We start from the raw sequence: 21,037 nt of genomic DNA on the forward strand, positions 1-21,037 counted from the left end.
TTTACGTACATTGACTGAAGATTTTTATTGGCCACATATGGACACTGATGTATCTAACTTTGTTTCTGAATGTTTGGTTTGTCAAAGAGTTAAGAGACATCATGGTAAACAGAATGGTTTACTTATGCCTTTATCTATTTCATCAAGACCATGAGAACAGATTTCTATGGATTTTAAAGCTAACCATGATATGATTTGGACTATAGTAGACAGGTTTAGTAAACAAGCATATTTCATTCCATGTAAGAAAACTTTAATAGCATCTCAGGCAGCACAATTGTTTTTAAAAAATGTTTTCACTAATCATGGATTACCAAAAGTTATTATTTCTGACCGTGATTCTAGATTTTGTAATAATTTTTGGATTACTTTGTTTGCTAACCTAGGAACAAAGATCGATTTCTCATCTGCATTTCATTTGAAACTAATGGACAAACAGAAGCCACTAATAGCACTATTTTAGATCTTTTACATGCTTATACTATTTCTAAACCACAGACATGGGACACACATTTGCATTTACTACAGTTTGCATATAATAATACACCACACACAGCTACAAAGAAAGCACCGTTTGAAGTGATTTATGGTTATAGATTGTCTACACCTATTGCATCTTTATCAAATAGAATTCAGAGTGCTGATGATATTGCTAACATGCACGCTACTATTTTTGATGAGGTTAAAGACATGATTGCCAAAGCCCAGCAATCATATACAAAACAAGCCAATAAGAAAAGACAGGCTATGAATTTCAAAGTTGATGACTATGTTTGGTTGAGAATAGAAAAACGTAGATTACAAAGTGTAGATAAACACCCAGTTGCGAAATTAGCACCTAGATTCTATGGACCATTTAAGATAATTCACAAAATCAATGACAATGCATTCAAGTTAGAACTACCACCTCACTAGAAAATTCACAACACATTTCACATTAGTTTATTACGACCCTTTAGAGGCCAATTACCTATACACCCTGTTTATGAAAACCCACCTTTGTTAGATGAAGAGACTGAAATACTTGAGCCTGAAGCTATCATAGATACTGACTTTATGACTACTAGAACTGGCCATAGATATTCTAGATATTTGGTCAAGTTTAAAAACCATCCTGTTGAAGAGGCACAATGGATGCACGCTAGAGACTTAAATGCTTTCCCCACTCTATTAGCTCCACATTGAGCTAATAGCAATTGAGGACAATCGCTATCCCACCCTGGGGGTATGATGCTAGGAGGCATATTTCACGGTGGACTCCGTGCCACGGTGGATTCCGTGAGATTTTACGGTGGATTCCGTAAACTTTGTTGACCGGGGCGCATACGCAAAGTGGATTCTTTGTACGAGAAGTTGATGGGGATGCCTATCCTTTTCGGGCGTTTCATTAATTTAGTGTGTACATGGGTGATTCCATAGCGGGTGATTCCGCAAAATACATATTAAATTAATAAATGTTTATGATTTTAGAGTGCGCACTCATGATAAATTAAGGTTAGGATTGATTTCTAACCAGTTGATTTATTTATGTAGCTAAAGACTGCTAGGTATTCACTTTTGTCAGTTTAATTGTATTATTTTACTAACGATTGTGAATGCTTCAGTTGATGTGTAGAGATAGCAGCAGTGGCGGAGGAAAGCATTGGAGGATAGCGTATATTCGAGTTATCACTTATATTTTGATGGGCGCATACCTTAGGCATGGCGCCTATATTTTGTCGCGTCTATTTATTAAGGCGTTGGATATTTATTTATTTATTTGTATGTGCATGGGTGCACGATCATGATATTTGTATTTGGACATTGTATTGGGTATGCTTGACTCTTTGGGTGCCTGCCCATTAGCTTTATTTCTATTTTGTGCTAAAGCAAACTCAAAAGCCAAAAGTGTGCTATTTTGTAATTTGGGCTATTATTTGAGCTTGAAGATGATTAATACAAAAAATACATGCTTTGTGGAGTGCTCACGCAAGGCATGGGGGGAGATTGCACCCAATTGGTCTCTTGTTCATGTCGTGCATGCTTTCTACCTTGAGTTTTGTGCAAAAAGTAGAGTTCTTTTGTTCTTGGGGACCTTCCAGCGTTCACTACGCGAGCATACAGCATCCGATCTGTGCACCATTACCAAAGGGAAAGCAAGTCACGAATGCAAAAGTAGATACATCTGGTCCTAAGACAACAAAAAATGGAAGTGCCAAGATTGGAGAATATCCTTATTTGAGGCACCAATTAGAAGTGGTTGATAAGGTCAAGGAGTGGGTGAGATAAGCCCAAGTGTACCTAAAGAATGTAGAACCCATTATCAAAGACAAGATCGATTAGCTCTTTAGCATGAGCACACCAGTCTCGCCTACTCAATTAAGATCAAGAGATCCATCCCACCCTACATAGCATTGCATAGACAAAGCCTAGATGCCACAAGTAGGTAGACAGCCCAAGATCGTTGGCAAAAGAATGTAGAGCCTGGCAAAAAGCAAGCGGTTGGCAACTTTCTCATGACATCGATATCAACCCTTGTGACTCTGCCTTTGGGAGAACTGCTTAGGTAGAATCCAACATTATGGTAAGTGCTGAAGTAGTGGGTAGAAAGACCAAATGAGCTTGGAACAACCAACTTGCCCAACCATGATGTAGCCATGCAGATACCTAGCTTGACCCTAAACTCAGTGCTTAAGTCATTACATGTGAATGCTTTTTGGGAAGGCATAGAAATGCATGCAGTCCTACTTGTCATAGCATTAGGGGATGCCACAAGAAAGGGGATCATAGACACAAGAGCAAGATTCAGTGTACTCAACAATGCAGTCATGCAGGCTTGGGGTAACCCACCTATGGAGCCACAGGGTCTAATGTCACACTAGCCAACAGAATGAAAGTTACGACATTTGGGGCACTGAAAGATTAGCACTTGAAGATAGTGGGAGTCCAATTCTCAATGAACCTCATAGTCATGAAGGAAGTGGACTACAACATCCTGCTAGGCCAACCCTGGATGCAAAACACACAAGTGATATAAGATTGGGACAATGGTCTCATATTCTTATGCAACAAATTTGAGGCTATAAGAGTTGAGATGGATACCTAGAAGGTCATGCCAGTCAACCTAGATGCCATCTTTGCTATCTTGAAAGGATACTCACTTGTGAGGAATTCTTACTTGCCACTAACAAAGTATATCTTTTGCCCCAAGGATGATCTATCCCTTTCTACATGTTCACCAGGTTGGCATAAAATAGCTCCCATGGTGAACTTCGAGGCATCAATGTGCAGACATGTTATGTTCCAATCTAGGGCTCGTAGGATCAGTGCAACCATGAGAGCCTTTTTTAGTTCATCCTAGACGCGTTGACATTCCTTGGTCCACTTGAATACGATCAGTAATTAGTAAAGGGGTCTAGTGATCAATACGTAGTTCAAAACAAATCGCCGATGATAGTACCCTATGTATCCCTAGAAGCACAGAAGTCCCTTATAGTTCGTGGGTGGTAGTAAATCAATAATGACTGCGACTTTGGAGAAGTTGGTGGCAATGTCATTCTTAGACACTATGTGCCCTAGGATACATCTCTGTTTTACCTAGAACTAGCACTTCGAGGGATTCAAGGAGAGATTATATAGCCTACACCACTCAAAGACTGCACAAAGTTTATTAAGATGTTCCCTCTAACTGGAGTAAACACATAGATTGTCAACAAACACCTCCAATTCTCACCTAAGCATGTCTTTGAAGATGGCACACATGAGGCACTAAAAGGTAGCTAGTGCATTCCTCAGCCCAAATGGCATGATTATGTAGGTAAACATGCCCCATTTTGTCAGAATTCTGTCTTATGCCTATCATCGAAGTATATGTACACCTGGTTATAACATGAGAAGCCATCCAAGAAAATGTAGGCCTCTTTTTCCACTACTCTTTCGAGCAGCTGCTCCGTGTAGGATAGTGGATAGTTATCTCTCTTTGTCATAGCATTGACTTTTTTATAGTTTACACACACTCAAATTTTTTTATTCTTCTTCAGGAAAATCACTATGGATGATACCCAGTCCATGTGATTGATTTCGTAGATGAATCTAGCTTTCAACAGCTTATCTATCTCCTTCTTGATGGCATGTGCATGATTTGGATTCATCGAGTATGGCTGTTGTTTAACTAGTGTTGCATCAGGAGTAATCAGGATGTTATGGATCATGACACTCGGATTGACTCCTTTGAGTCCATTTAAGAACCAAGTGAATATATCTATGTATTCTCATAGGAGACCGACGAGATCACCCTCCTCTTGCTCAATCAGGTCATCAACTATGAACATGGGTTGAGGCTTTTCCCCTTCCCCTGCCAAGTTGAATTCCTTGACCTTACCAGGCCCTTCTATTGGTTCATTTGCTTTTCCTTACCTCTTAGCTCCTAACAAGATTGCTAAGTCTTGGGATTTTCATTGTTCTTCGGATTTTGACCCCTTTGGCAGCTTTCTCTTTTCCTCCTTCAATTGCCTGCGACTTAGGTGGACTAGGTCCCCTTTGATGCATTTGGTCTTAGGTGGTCGAGGTATTTCTAGGTCGCTCTCAGAGCTCACTTCCAACTCAAAGTTAAACTCACAACCTTCACTAGAAGAAGAAGTTTTTCTTGGTGGTTACAACTTTGAGGCCGATTCTATTCTAAGAAGTGGTGCGGTACTCTGTTGAACTAATCCAGCTTGCTCATAGTTTATCACTCTTAGGTGATCCAACCAAGTATGGTTGCATTCCATTCTGAAGAGTCCTCTTTTGATCCTAAAGACATTGATTTTTTGTGGCTTGGAATCTACTCATATTTGTTCAATCAATTGGCCATTCATGTCATACTCTATTGTCTTGACCTCTTCATCACCTTCGTCATTTGTAGAGTAGTAATCTTTATACTGGTAATCCGAATCATTAACTTTTGATTGCTCATTGTCTTCTAGGTTTCTATTCTCAGCTCTCTTCTCATCCGTGATCACTGTCCAATTGTATGTTAGGTTCAAGTCGTACACTTTGGTCCACTGCCATTTTGGCTCATCCATGAGATTATTGAGGGGTTTAAGATTGGCAGCTGGGTTACCTGCTAGCTCTCTTATCGAGTATTTTAGGATCCCTTAGAGCTCTAGTTTTTTAGCACCGATAGAGGAACCTAATGCTAGGTCTAAGGAGGGAGGTTTTGTCTTGTCCCATCCTGCCAAGACAAATTGAATGCAACCCAAAGGGGATGCCCAAGACCATTGAGCAACAACTCAAATGGTCGCCCAAATGGCAACTATAGCTGCCTAGAATCCAAAGCGCACGAATTCCGCGTCCTAGGCCTAGGAGACAAAGTTGGCACTACAAAAGCAAACAAACGGTCTAGCCAGCCGTGATGGATTCCCAAAGACCTATTGTGCACTCAAGGCTACTACGAAGGTGACAATTGGATTTGGTTACCCAGGACTATGAGCGACACGCATGCCCCTCAATCCAAGCCCTCTAGCCCATCTCCACAAAACAATAAGCTCGCCAGGAATGAGAAAAAAATTGACTCAAAAAGTACCAAACCCATAGAATCTCAACGAGTCTATCGACCAAGACGACAACACCAACTGCCCCTAGACCAACTCAATATGACACTCCCAGTGTCCCAACTGCTCCATAAGCAGTAAGCAATGCATCATCAAAGCCCCAAGACCAACCCATTGCACAAGTGGCTGCTAAATGCCCTACTAACCAATCCATGAAGCAGGCATTAGTTTCCAAGTTATCTAGTCTAGCCAAACCCCAACGTCCCACAAGCCTCAGACCCTTCTATGAGTATAGATCTATCCTTACTTGGCCTTGGACCTAGCCACAAATATGGGGGATGACTTAACCACCTGCGTTATATGATTGGATGCCACCTTCACCATGCTAGCTAGGAGCTATGAATGGCTGGGACTTACGCCTCCTAGGCGAGCTATTAGCAGATAGATGTACGCTCCTTGCCATGCATCTAAGAAGAATCTAAATTCATGTTTGTCAAGATTTCCATGGTAGCCGTCAGCTCGCAAACAATGGCTAAGCACATCCTATAGCAAGAGCAAAGTCTCTACAACATGCCAGGAGCTAATAGAGCTGAAAAAGCTGGCCAACTCTGACTCTTCTTTCCTACATAAATGGTACGCACTTCATCTCCAATGGGAATAAGAGGGCTGCCAAATTAAAACCAATGCCAAGTAAAGATGGGAAATCAAAACTTCTAACTACGATCCAACCTATGTGGCTCCTACCTCGTTCAAAGTATTGGCCATCAATCATGCAAATGACCATTAGAGGAACATGTTATGGCCCACCCTTATTTTGATCGAACCCTAATCGAGGAAGAATTGCACATCGCTAGCAAGATGAACTATGGTGACTTCCTAACTAATGTCTTCACCTACATTACACACATAGACATTAGACCTCATGACATGGACTGTCACGCCAACTTGGAGTATAACCCAAACTTCTACGAGATTGGCTCATGACGAAGTAAAGCACAACAATCATGCACTTAAATCCCTTAACCCTTCATCCTCCAATCCTAGGAAAGATTTTCATCACTCTTGGGGGGGGGGGAAGGGGGTAAGGTGCAAAAGAAAACACAACTTGAACCTTAAACAGAATTTTAAAAGTGAAAAGGGAAAATAAAAGTCAATTTGTACTTAATAAAAATTTTCATGAAATTCTTGTTTGGATTGTGTGGATTGACTGAAGAAAAAAATTTCATTCTGTACTTGAGCATTTCACCTTTCCATAGCATATATTCATGATCCCCTTATCTTTTTGCAAAAATTCATTTCAAGTAAACTAATAGCGAGTTGTTGCATCATGTGAGGAACCCAAGGTGGCATGGCACGATGAAGGAAACAAACTTCCATTCACAGAAGAAGAGCAAACCAAATACGGCCTAATGGCTAGCGTAAGTCCAGAAGCATCCAGAACTTAGAAGACATGGCCATGGAAGAGCAAGTAGTAAAACAGATTGTCAACCTATGTAAGCTTTGTAAATATATGGAGAAGGTCAGCCAAGCCATTGACTACAACAAGTACACGAAGCTCCTACGAGCTTTCAATGCTAATAGGAACTATGGCACCATGACAATGAGGCAAGGAGAAGAGACCCACAGAGCAAAATTTGAATTGAGTCCTGAAATGGCGGAAAGAGCTCTAGGGCTGGTTAACAAGCCCAAGAGGCAGCCCAAGAGAGATGTTTACAGCACACTACAGATGGACAAGTTCCAAGTATACATGAATGATAAAGTCAACTTAACCGACATCACTGACCCCAACATCAAGTTGCAAGCAAAGACAATCCATGCTCTATTCTCCAATCAAAGGTACAATGCCTTGATGAGCAGGATTGAAGTGCCACTACTCGAGAGCCTCACGGCTAAGTCTCTTAATGAAATCAATTGGAGTGGCTATATGAATAAGACTATTCAATCTTTAGCAAAATCACTAGCCATAGGAGCTAGAGCAGTAGGTGGGGAGTCTCCGACTTCCATAGAGGAGACAACAAGAAAGAAGACAACAGCCAAGGCCTCCAACATAAGGTTTGGAGGTGTGCTCATCACCATCATCCAGCAGGCCATTGGAGACTTAGAAAGACAAGAAGTGGTGGAAGAAACCCTCGATCACTGGCCCACAAATCAACTATGCAGTCACCCATAAAGATGAGCACACCCCAATCTTTTTCTCCACTAGAAACTTGGGGGCTAAAGAGGCTGGGAGAGTGCAAAATGAAGAAGTGAAGCGAGCCACAAAAAAGAAGGAAGCTCTACTCCAAGCCCAGTCAACAAGAGGCTTCAAGTGAGAGAACTATTGATGGGGAAGGAAAGAAGGGCTCACTTCCATATCGAGCCAATGAGAAAAAGGAAAAATCAAGTTGAACATCCCAGGGAAGAAGAAGAAAACCACTACAAAAGGAGACAAAGAATTAGAAGTCGCATAGAAGGAATTGAAATAGCTAGAAGATGAACAAGAAACGAAGCACGAAGAAGAAAAGGAGCAACTAAGAAAGGTGGAAGAGGAGTCAAGAAGGGAGGAAGAGGAACAAAAAAGTAAGTAAATAGAGGACGAGGAAAGGCTGAAAAGAAAAGATGATGAGAAAATGACCCTAGCCTTGGGGTTCTCTCAGTAGAGCAAGCCTCCCGCCCCGAAGAGTTGACAATGAGAAGCCCAAGTGATGAACCAGGCTCCAATGTTGCAGCAAAGGAAAGAGCTCAAGGTCTCATTGTGCCAGGTAAAGGAAAGGCCCCCATGTACCTACCACCATCAACCCTGATTGCTACGCCTACCACCACCTAGGAGACGTCAAAAGTGGGAGTGGACCAAAGCAACATGTCATGGCATGGGTGCAATACCTACTAAACTCAATGAATTAGCTTGGCCCAGTGCCAAGTATTAAAGCCCCAGTGATAGGGACAAAGAGACCTATTTTTGTGGATGCAAAATACAGTAAAGACCCAAAGAAGTCCAAGGTCAAAGCATCAAAAATGTCCATGCCATTAGCCATACTAGCAGCAACCAACTATGATGAATATGTGCAGGAGCTCCTAGGCCAACTCGAAAAGAGATGAAGGAAGATAGGAAGGCCACTATAGCAAAGTTAGAGATTAAGAAGGATGCATCCGCTACCTACCAGCTAGAGAAGACAAAGGAGATGACCATCTATCAAAGGTAAGTGAATGATCTAAAGAAGGAGTTAGAAGCCAGGAAGGAAGTGGAGGTGGAGAAGGAAGAAGAGAGTGCAAAGGAACTCCAAGTGGAGAAGGTAGAGGGAAAAATGGTGCTGGGGATGGGCTTTTCAAGCCTCATGCAGGGGCAAAAGGACATGGAAAAGCACCTTTAAAAACTAAGAAACTTAAAGATGAGCTTCTCGAGGAGCTAAAAATGGTAAAGACACAAGCCCATGTAGAGTTCCATAAGGAGAGACAGTAAAAGGAACGATTGTTGAAGGAACTACAAGAGGCTAGGGCACAGAAAGACAAGGTGTTAACTAAAAGACTACTAGAGGAAAAAAACTAATTCCTTGGGACCCTCCAAGAGTAGTAATGACTAAAAGATGAGTTGAACCATCACAAAAAAGACAAGGAGAAGATGTTGGCAACCTGGAGAGAACAAGAGGAAGTGGTGGCAATGTTATCACAAGAGTTGAGCCAGAGTCAAGGAAAGATGGAGGAGAAGGCCAGGGCCTGGGAAGGGAGGAATCTTGGAAGGGTTAGAGACCTAGCCAAATGCCTTTCCCTAGTAGAGAGTAAGAGAATCATGGCAAAAGCAAGGGCCGATGTAGTAGAGGCGGGGCTAAAATTCCAACAACGTGCCTTCCCAAACACAGTGTTTCATGTAACTCAAGCTAGAGATGAGGACTCCATGGAAGAGCTAAAGAGGAAGCTAAAGATCTCAAGGAAATCCATAAAGTATGGGCTCCAAGAGCACACCCCCTAAAACTAGCACTAGCCCAAGCTTGATGCAAGAAAGGTAACTTCTAATGCAAGTAGGCCTCTCGAGGGAAGAGTTAGAGCATCTTGGGATTGAAGAGCAAGAGTAGCAAGAGGGCAGCCAACCATAGCGGCCTAAGTAGAACCACCAAGGGAAGAAGGGCCCGATTTTGAGCAACTTGATGATACCAAGGGACAACCTAATGAACAGAGCCCACCCCCACCTCCATCAAAAGAAGTAGAAGGCCAAGAAGAAGAAGATCCTACTACTACAGAAAGAATGATTGAGGCCAAAAGGAAACACAAGGAGTTGGTTGGACTCATGAGGAGGAAGTTTAATGCCAAACCACAAGAAGTGCTCGATGTCCAGATGCTGCAAATTAGGGAACAACTACCTATCAATTGGGCATGGAAATTGAACCATTGGGAGTAGTGGGAGAAAAGGTATAGGCCATTTGAATTTGAATTCTTCTACCCTTTTGCCCTAAATTGAGTGCTGCCTCCACAAATGGTTGAAGGAGCTATCCAGCTCTCGAAGAGGCTAGGAAAGTGGTGCCTAGATGAGAGGGTTAAAATCCCACATTATGGAGAAGAGAGCCTACAAATACTGGGAGGATAAGGTTACCAAGAAAAGTCAAACGCTATGAATCCCAACCTAAATGGCACGAAAAGATGTGGGATAACAATTTTGAGGCATGGATGGATTTTTGTAACATGCTACCATACGAAAGGGATGACCCCACCTACATGTCTTACCTAAGGTGTCACAATCTAGATTTTGATTGGGAAAAGCATGGCAAGTATGATTTTCCTTTGATCTACAACGTCAATGGATGCCACCAACCCTGAAGAATGTCTAACCTTTGGGGCACAAGACCTCCAAACCTCCATTACTCACTTCTTGGACGAGTTCATGGCATACCCAACCCTGCTTTTCTTACCACTTGTAATTACCTCCATCTCTTGAAAATCCTACTAAAAGAAGAATCTGTAGCCCAAGAAGAGTGTCTGACACCCCTCTATTTTGATATCAATACAGGGATAGACAATTGTGCAATGACCTGCTAATGTTAAGGGCCGCTCTCTTGCCCTCTTTATGCATGAGCAGGGAAGAAAATTAAAAAAACACAGGGCAAAGTGAAAAAAAGCAACATAATTGAAGAAATAGAAGGAAAAAATGTCAAAAGCACAAGGACAACCTTAAAAGTTCAGGGCAAGTGCAAAAGAGAAAATGCACATTTTTAATGTAAAGATGCACCCTAAATTTTTGTAAGAGAGCGTCAGGCTCCCTCCTATGCAATTTGTAAATGTAGACAGGCATGGGTGAATGCACAATAAAAATAGAAAGAAAATAGGAAAAGAGGACCTAGGCTAAAATGGGGCTAAAATGGCTAGTCATGTAAAAAAGGGATGGGTGCCTAAAGGGGATTAGGGCTTGTATAAAAGGCAAAAAGTGAATGAAGAAGCTCATTTTGTATGTGACCAAAACTAGCACTTCTTCTTCTTCTTCTTCTTCTTCTTCTTCTTCTTCTTCTTCTTCTTACTTGATTGTACTTGTGTCTAAAAGAGAGAGTGTAAGGGAGTGAGAGAGTGAGTGCATGAGGGTGAGGGACCGTGGTGGAGAAGCTCTCCATCTTCTCCTCTCTTCTTCTTCTTCTTCTTCTTCTTCTTCTTCTTCTTCTTCTTCTCGCACGTGTGGCAGTGGAGCTTGGAGCTTGGAGCTTGAAGATCGAGCTTGCTTGATCTTGTACCTTGGATCATAGAGCTACTAGAGTGCTTGAGGGAGGAGGCAACTTGATCAAGCATGAAGGTAATCTCACTACACTTGTAGTGTGAGAATGTGCATGGCTATGTGAGACGTAGCCATTGCACTTGGCTTGAAATGCTTAAAGCAATAAGCGGTTCATGGGTAATGGCGTTTGAGTGTGAGATCCTACATTTTGATTTAGGGTTTAGGGTTTAGGATCTAGAATTTAGTGTTCTTCTATGCTTTGATGGACACTACACCAATCATTGATGCTGGGGTTGGTATGTGTAATACTTTTCCAAGTGAACTTACTAAAGCTCCAACTTAAACATCTAAGTAGGGAGATCATGAAAGATGATCCATACTAGGCATTCATGCTGAAGTAGAGTGTTGGATATGAAGATCATACTCCATGGCAAAGCAAACACCAAATTGCCAATATAATGCATTACACACCCACTAATCCCACTTAGTTTGCTAAGCTAAGAAAACCTATGTAAAATACTTTTCTAACAAATCCAAATTATTATAGTATTGCTTTTTCATGGAAGATTGCTACAAACCATCTTTCAAGGTCAAGCTCCTCATGAGGTTTTTCCATAAAATACAAGTAGATGCTAGCACCTCGAAAAACTCCAAAAATGTTGCTTAATGCATTTCAAAGATAGAGAAAAAATAGCTTGATAGCATTTCTTCCCTACTACCATGGCATCAACCAATCAATGCTTATATTACTCTTAGCAAACCAACTTGTTAATCTCTACCACATTCCTGAAGGAATCCTTTGCAACTATAGCAACATATCACAACTATGTCACAATCCATTTCCAAGGCAAAGCCATTCTCCATCATTGCTTATTTCCTTATGTGATGGCCATTATATTGCACCTACTCTTCATCTAAGCTTGCATCATGCATGCATGTAGAGGGTTTCTTTCTAGCTCAGAGATAGATTGCTTGCCCTTCCCTTGAGCATTGGCAGGGTTTCCATTGTAGAAAGTGGTGTTTATCTTGAGGTCAAGTAGGGTCAATGTGTATTTGATGTGCTTCATAGTCCAAAGCTCCAGTAGATCCCAGGAAAGCCCTAGAACAAGCCTCAAGTGACAAGAAGAAGTCTGGAAGAAGGTAGAGCTCAATGCATACCTCGGGGTGAAGAATCCATGGTTTCCATTGAAACTATGAGCTGAAGGTATTCTCCACAAGCCAAAGCAATGTCAAGTGGGGCTCCAGCTCTTGGCGAAGATGGCTCTAATACCAGTTGAATGGAGTGAGCCATGAAGTGGAAGTACGGAGTAGAAGCAAGAACTATGGTGGAAGGAGAGAGAGAGAGAGAGAGAGAAGATGTGGGAACTCCAGTCACTATTCGTGATTGGCCTTTCCTTTATTCAAATGTCACTAATACAAGTATTGTCAATGCAACTAATACACGGGTGGCTAGGCATTGGTGCCTTTACCCCCAACATTGATGAGCTTCAAATATCAAAACATGAATACAAAATAGTAATACAATCAACATTAAGACAACCCACGATCTTATTACAAAGAACATTATCCAACACAAGTACGAATCCTTTTCCAAAAAACTTCATAAATCTATGGGAAACAATTATGACCATGTAACACATTTTAGGTTCATATACTGCTACTGCATATTGTATATCATATATAATAAAATAGATATAACTCTAACAAGAGTATTAAAATTAATACTCGAGAATTGTAAAAGAAAATAAAATAATGCAACAAAAAGAATAAGAAAATTAGGAAATACATTTTTAATTATGCAACAAATGTTGATCCAACAAGTTGTATACATGATTTTTGGACTTCCTTTCACTCAATCAAGTAGAGCATACCACTTTATTTCCATAAGCAGTCTTGATGAATACACTTTCATATTTAAAAAACAAGAAGACTTTTAAAAACTTGATGACACATCAATCGCAATAGCTAAACCATTACTTATAGACCACTACACTAAATGACTTCCAAAACTAGGCAATGTCTCATTAGCAAATATAACAACATCTTACAATTACAACAATACATTTAAGGAATGGAAAAAATAATAAATAATATATTACATAAACTCCAACAAGCACAAACAATCAAGTAACTACTATAAATAATAAATTTTACTCTATATACCTTTTCACGATACCTACAATATATTACTAAGAATGCACAAAAGTTGGCAAGATGCATATAATGCAAATATCAATATCATTGAACAAAAAGAAAAAATATTACACTTATAATAAAACACAAAAAAAAAACAAATTGGTCAGAATTTGAAGATATTGCTTTAGATATAACAAGTAGACAACAACAAGAAAATATTAAACATGTATCAAAATCAATCACAAATACAACAAGAATTGAACAAAATACAATTAGGCTAGAAGATAAAACACATAAGCCATGTACACAAAATAACACAACTAAAAACATCTCTAACACAATACCATCAAGCATCATTCAAATAACAAATAACCAATACTATATTGCAATTCATTCTTTAAATACAAAATAAAGAGCTTTATTAGATGATATAGCATATAGAATCTAACACACACACACACACACACACATATATGTTACTGGAGTAACAGGATAGGAAAAACAACATTGCTTTAAATTCTTGTTGATTTGCTCTTACCGATTCTTTCAGCATTCAACTTTGATCTATTGAAACCTAAAGTCTTAAAATTTGCATACACAAGAAAAGCACCTTAAAACATAGATAGTTTTTGCAATACCAATAAATCAACAGTAGTATGTTGACCTATCCAATGACAAGCTTAGTACACTAAAAAAAGCATACATAGAAGTTGAAGCTTTAGTGGTTGATGAAGTTTCACTCATAGAAGCACACATGTTCTCCATTATCAATAAAAATAATGTAAGCAATAAAGCATGCATATCACTTACCATTTGGAGGTGTGTATATCCTGTTTTTGGGAGACTTATATGAAATACTACATATTTGTGAATGTGTATTCTTTGAAAATCATCCAATAATTCCAAGTTTTTGGATAAGACATATAGCTTATTACCATCTTCAACAAATAATGCGGCAAAAATATCCAACATCTTTTTGCAAAAGAAAAACCACAGAACATAATAATTTTGTATTCAATAATACAATTGAAAATTTATTCTCATTATTACTCTTGGCATAGGATCAGATACTTGGACACAATTAGTTATACTATCTAAAAATCCAAATGATACTACAATGACAATATCAAAATATCAAAATAAAGCCAAAAATGATTGTTGAACTTTGTGTAGACAACTATGATATTAGTGATAGGCTTGTAAATGGAGAAGATGGTATGTTCAAGTCAACAACTACCTACAACAATCACACTATATGGATTGATTTTTAAAGAAACAAGTAAGAACCACAATATGCGAAAGATGTAAACATTTACATGAAACTCAAATTATCAAATCATGAATCCCAATACTACGTATAACAAAAGAAATATAAAAAGAAAAAAGTATACTATACAAAATTACAAGAATCCAATTCCCTATACAACCAACTTCTACACGAACAATACATCGATCACAACAACTAGCAATGGATAAACTTACTTTTTGTCCTTAAGGAGTCAATAAGGACAAACATACATAACTCTATCAAGAGTTTGCACCATGCAAACCGTATATATACTATCACCTTTACATAAAAACAATATACACTTGGATCATAATGTCCAAAAAGAAATGCAAAGATTACAAACAATAACAAAATGACAACTAGCTACTTCAAAAATACCACAAAAAAAACAAAATATGGTTACAATAATGGCATTCAACACAAGGACATTGAAAAAAAAAAACTTCAACAACCACATTTAAAATACACACTGCATAATCATAACTGAAGCACACATTAATATGGCTACAGTAATGGCATTCAACACAAGGACATTGAAAAAAAATATAAACATATTCAACAACCAAATCTAAAATCAAATCTAGAATACACACACTTCATAATCATTACTAAAACACACATTAATGACATTGAACCATACCTACTATTATGGGAGCACTAGACTATGCTTGAGAGACTAGATAGATGCTAGATTTGTTACAAGAATTCTAATTACAAGATAATCCCACATAGAGGCACAAGGTACAATGATAACTTAACAAGATACGGAAATCCCACAACGTGAGACCCTTAGGTATAGATAACAAGACTCGATAGGATATTAAGGATTCCACAACCCAAGACCATACGTATGGATACAAGGTATCAGAATTACAAGATCTCCCTCGATGGGGATGAACAAGATACAAGACAGTACTACACGAGATCTCATACTAACGAGATTACAAGGTGACAAGACAACATGAGTATAATGGAAGACAACAAGACTAGATATCATGACTAGACAAGAACTAGAACTGGAACTTAAAGTTACTTACTTGGAGGTCTTGACTCCTTAAGCTCCCAAGATTGGCATTGGCAAGATTGAGGAGCCCTATGGCAAGCCCCTCCTTTTATAGGTGTTGGAGGGTGGCTAAAGATATTCTAGAATGTTCCATGATGACATCATTGATGGTGCATGGCATATCTTCTAAAAGGTGCTATGATGATATGGCAAGGATAGGTTCGCATGGTTGGCTCGAGGATTTCCTATTAAGGGTGCATTCACATGGGGTGTGGATTCATATGACACGAGCAAGAATTAATCCGTACACTTGATCATGGCATATCCATGACACCTACTGTAAACAAACTTTGAACCTATACAAACAAAAACAAAACACAAGATTATACTTCTATATAATCAAAGTAACAAAATTTTGCACAAACAAATAATAATAACACAAGATTATGAAATAATCACAAGTAAACATATCCAACCAAATAGCAAAACAATGCATATAATATCTACATATACTGAAGACCTAACACACACCCAATTGACTTCCTCTTCCACATAAGAGAAAAAAACAAGAATGTACACATCAAATAAACCCACATTCATTCTTGGAGACTTCAACATCAACATGCTACAACTAACCAGCAAAATCATAGAGACCTTAACACATCAAATGAAACAATCAAATGTTACAATACTAAACAAAAACTAACCAACAATACAATATAATTTTTGCTTGATCATATATGGACAATTGTTGATAGCACATAAACAACAACACCATCAATAATTCCATTAATTGGTCAAGTCATAGTGCATTACTCATTTAATATCACCAAAAGCTACTTGATATAAAGAACAAGCTTCTACAAACAAGATATGAACCAAAAAGTACTTGATATAAAGAGCAAGCTTCTACAAACAAGGAAATAAAGCAAGCAAGCAAAATTAACTTGTCATGAGCTCTTTTTTAATTCCCTTTTTTTTTAAGTATAATGTAGTAGTGCATGATAGTGCACCCTTGTTTTTTGGGCCTATTATATGATTTTTTCTTAAATCAAAAAAGAATACTAAATATAATTTAGAGTATTAGAGACTTATGCACACTTGAGAGCTCGTGAATAGGCCTTTTAGCTTAGAGGATGGAAATTGAGGAGGGTAGGGATTTTGACTATCATTGAGCTTGGAATAGGCCTTTAGAGCTACTTCAATTCATGGGGACAAGTCACAATCTAAGAGGGACACAATTCTGGTGATTTGAAAGTAAGCCACAAGGAAAAACCATTGAGGGACAACTGGAGAGAAAGAGTAAGGGAAGCTCCTGTAAAAAATTTCTTGAACGGCTAAAAATAGGCAACTTGAATCAATGGAACTAAGCAATTTCCAAATAGGATTGATTTGATGCAGTGGTGTGTTCTATGATGAGTTTGTATCCAAAGGTTGTGGCAAAGAGCATGATAAGAGAAAGAGAGTGACTTTTGGATTGGAGGTTGGTGGGTGTTGTTCTCTCACATGTATATGGAAGCAAGGATGTCTTTGCTAGAAGTTAGAGATGAGGGCTACTTCCTGACATGAATCATGTTTGCCACCCTTTCATGATACATCCCATCATTTGTCAAGATATATCTTCATACCACATAATATAAAGGGTAGGCTTTTCTCATACTAATAGCATTTGAATCTAAACGATCCATGTTCTATAATTTGTATTAAAGTGATCTAGTTTATTTTTTAGATAAACTACAAGATGCCATGATGTATATTTAGATCCTCTATGATGAATAGCCAAAAAAATTTATGGTAGCTTTGTCACCTTGGATAGCTGAAAATATAGCAATTCCAAGTAGAGGTGATGCACCAAAAAAAAAAAAAGTTAAAGGATTAATGTGTTCTAATTATATATAAGATTATTATTTGTGTGTTATAAGTATGAGATGAAAAACATAAAGAATAAACAAGGTTAAGGAAGGTTAGTCTCATGTAGGATATAGACTGATGATATCTCTTGTTAAGGAGGATATGTGTTGAGACACAAACCATAAGGTTCAAGGAAATAAACAAGACAAGAGATAGAATCAAGAGTACCAAAAAAACCTATAAATTATTTGGTAAATCACTTTGTACACTACAAATACACTCTTGGATTACCACACACTATCCCTTTCATAGCCCAAATCATTTATCAATAGTAGGCAAGTAGAAGTCTTATAGGATTACTACAAGGTTTCAAGCATCAGTTTGGCAATATGCTCAAATGCTTGTAACCCATATAATCCCTCAACACATACATAAAAGCATGCTTTCCCTCGGTCCAATATCCAAATCTGTAACACAAGCAAAGTAATATCAATCCCTTTAGCTTTACAATTTGCACTGAAATCCATAACATATATCTTTGTATGTGATTCGGAGAAAACACCCTCAAAAGTCTCTGGCATAAGCATTAGTGGAGATGTCTACTCAATGTCTTCTTTATACTCTTCTCTATCATCTACATCCTCTTCGTTTTCATCATGGTTCACTATAATCTCTACTTGTACTAGTAAAGCATCAAATAAGGCGTAAGTATCTTGTAAACCCTCTACTAGCATATTGTCTACATCTGCAAACTTTGTAGCATCTACATTCATAAACTTTGTATCATCCAACTCTTCTACATCCTACATATGGACAACCTCAATCAAAGTATCATCCATATTCAAAGTGGTCTGCCCTTGCTCTTCTTGGTCCTTTTTCCACTCTTCCTGTTCTTCTCTTAATTCTACCTCAACAAGCTCAACAACTCCTTTAGGTAAGACATCAGTGGCTAGCATATGCTCCTTAACCAAACCATCCTCCTCTGTAGATTTGGAGAAATTTCTTTTTATAGTGAATAATCATCACTCAGCTCTTTTGATTACAGTAAATTAGCTTTATTCCCTATTTGTTGACATAAATCCGTAGACCAATCTTTTTGCTAATCTAAATCGACCTTCAACAAGAACAAAAGTTTTCGTTTACTTTTAACTATTTTATGTTTGAGTAAAGTGAACAATGATTGAAGATTGGATGCGGCCTTTCCAAGCCACTCTATCTTTCGATTGAGGGTTTCACACAAATAGATGGATAATATTCCATTTTTGCCATAACAGGCTTCAAGGCTTAAAGGTTTAAAGTTTAGAGGAAAAAAAGAAAAAGGAAAAGTTCAAATGTTTAAAACATTTTAATTAACTTACCTTTTGCAGTGAGTTGCCGCCAGCCCTCTTCCCTCCACATTAGCCACATCATCATCATCGTCATGATAATGATGACCTATCAAAGCTTCATTTGCTCCCTCTATGGTGCACTTGGCAACCATGAAGACTGCTATGTAGCATCTAGCAACTTAGGAGTAGACATGGAGAGAGAAAGAGAGGGGGTACCCCCTCCCCCTTAGCCTATAAAAGGCTATGTTTTGGACAAAGGAAGGCAAATATAATAGCACTAATACGCTATTTCAAGGAGGATCCTAACCCTAATGCTAGCCATAGGAGAATAGAGAGAGAGAAGTGAAGAAAAAGATAGATAGGCCAAGAAAGAGATAAATAAGATAAGAGAGAATATAAGAGAGAGAGAGAGAGAGAGAGAGAGAGAGAGAAGATAAGAAAAGAGAGTGAAAGGAAGACAAGATAAGAGAAAGAGGGAGATAGAGAGAGAAGAGAGAGAAAGAGAAGAAGAATTTTTCTACCATCCAAGTGAAAATTCATCAAGACCACCAAAGCCATCAAAGCCGTGCATCCACACTATGGCTCCCAAACGAAGAAGCTTGAGAGTCCCAAGGTTGTGGTGTTGGGCGTCCACTTGCGAAGTACCCAAGAGGAATGCCAAACAACAAGAATCCAATGTGTGTTTATCAGCATCTTTCAAGTGTTTTATTTCGTGTATATTTGCATATGAATCCACGGTTTATGAATTTTCTGTCCCTCACAATGTGGTTGAGTTGTGTTCCATCCAAATTGTACTTTTCATCATAACCAATGAGTACATACCCACCAAAGTGTAAAGAGAGTGGAAAAACCTTAAAAAGTAAACTAGTTTCACTTTATCAAGTTCTAGTTTGAAAGCACAAAATGGTTTAGCTTATCATTAAGCAATGATTAGGGGAATGTAAGAAATTAGAAGCTTCTAAAATGAAGCTTTGGAGCTACTAAAAAATGATGACATCAATAGCGAGATTATTGTGCGCTCATGAGCTAACTTCAATAAAAAATGTGGCCTCAAACGCAATGGAAGGACTAATCTTGACTGAATGATGCATGATGCTACTAAAAAACATATACTTTTTAAGCTTCTTTGGTAAGCGAAAAGCTCATTAGCTTAAAGCTTTTGATCATCACGTGCCTGCTATCAAAGCAATTACAACAGAGTTAGCAGGATTCGAAGGGGTGGAATAAATTGAATTAAATATTTACATCTAAAGTATACAATGGAACAAGAAAAGCAATGAATATAATGCTTTCTACTTTCATAGTAAAGCTCTCACATCAAGAGAAATAGGGTAAAGCAATCCATTAATGAGAAGAAACTATGAATATGGGTTGGATCCATGAGTCCAAACCCTAGGCCAAATACTTCAGAGCAAGTTCAAAGAGAGCCTAATTGAACGTGAGGATTACCAAGGTAAAGTTACCTCTTGCCTAGAGAGAGAACTCATTGTAAAACAAATTACCCATGTACTTGTTTTCTCCTCATTGTACACAATTCTTACATAATACAAAGAGTTTCTCGATGTCACTTTGGTCACTTCTTTCCCATCTTGACTTATTGATCCCCAGTAGATCGTAGCTAAACATGTTACCCCCCAATAATGAGAGCCACATAAGTTTCTCGAGTTGTGGGGACTTTCGAAATTATGAGCAGAATATAAGTAACACCCCATCCTTGATCGTACCAACCTAAGTTCCACCATCTCTGTTAGTCAATTATATACTAAAGTATATGAAAGGGTCATAAAGAAGGTTGCATAAAAGATTTGTAACTAAGAATTAATCATAGAAACTAAGTTAATTCAAGAAATACATTTAGGTTACATGCAATTTAGCAAACAAATTAAATAGAGAAAAGATCCATTCTAGCTATCTTGCAATTCATGGTAAATAAAGGACTTGCATAGGATTTCTATTTTGGAAAGCTCAAGGACCAACTTAATTTTAGGTTGGTTAGTAAACTTAGGAAAATTGATCAAAGATAAATGGAAATTTCTTGATAAAGTAGACCTAGTAAATCACGTCATTCTAGGGAAAATGTAAAAAAGTCCAATTCTTGTTTTGCCCAGTATTGTATGATGGTTTAGATTGCATCTTTTAACACGTGGTGTAGGCTAAAAGAATTATTTCCTTTGATTCGGTTAATATCTTGAACTCAAGCCAATTTAAACAAATTAGATTATCCTCACTTACAATTAGACAAATGGGTCA

Source organism: Lygodium microphyllum, chromosome 3, assembly GCF_053477565.2.
Source record: "Lygodium microphyllum isolate KBCC chromosome 3, Lygodium_microphyllum_v1.1.10, whole genome shotgun sequence".
Taxonomy (NCBI): domain Eukaryota; kingdom Viridiplantae; phylum Streptophyta; class Polypodiopsida; order Schizaeales; family Lygodiaceae; genus Lygodium; species Lygodium microphyllum.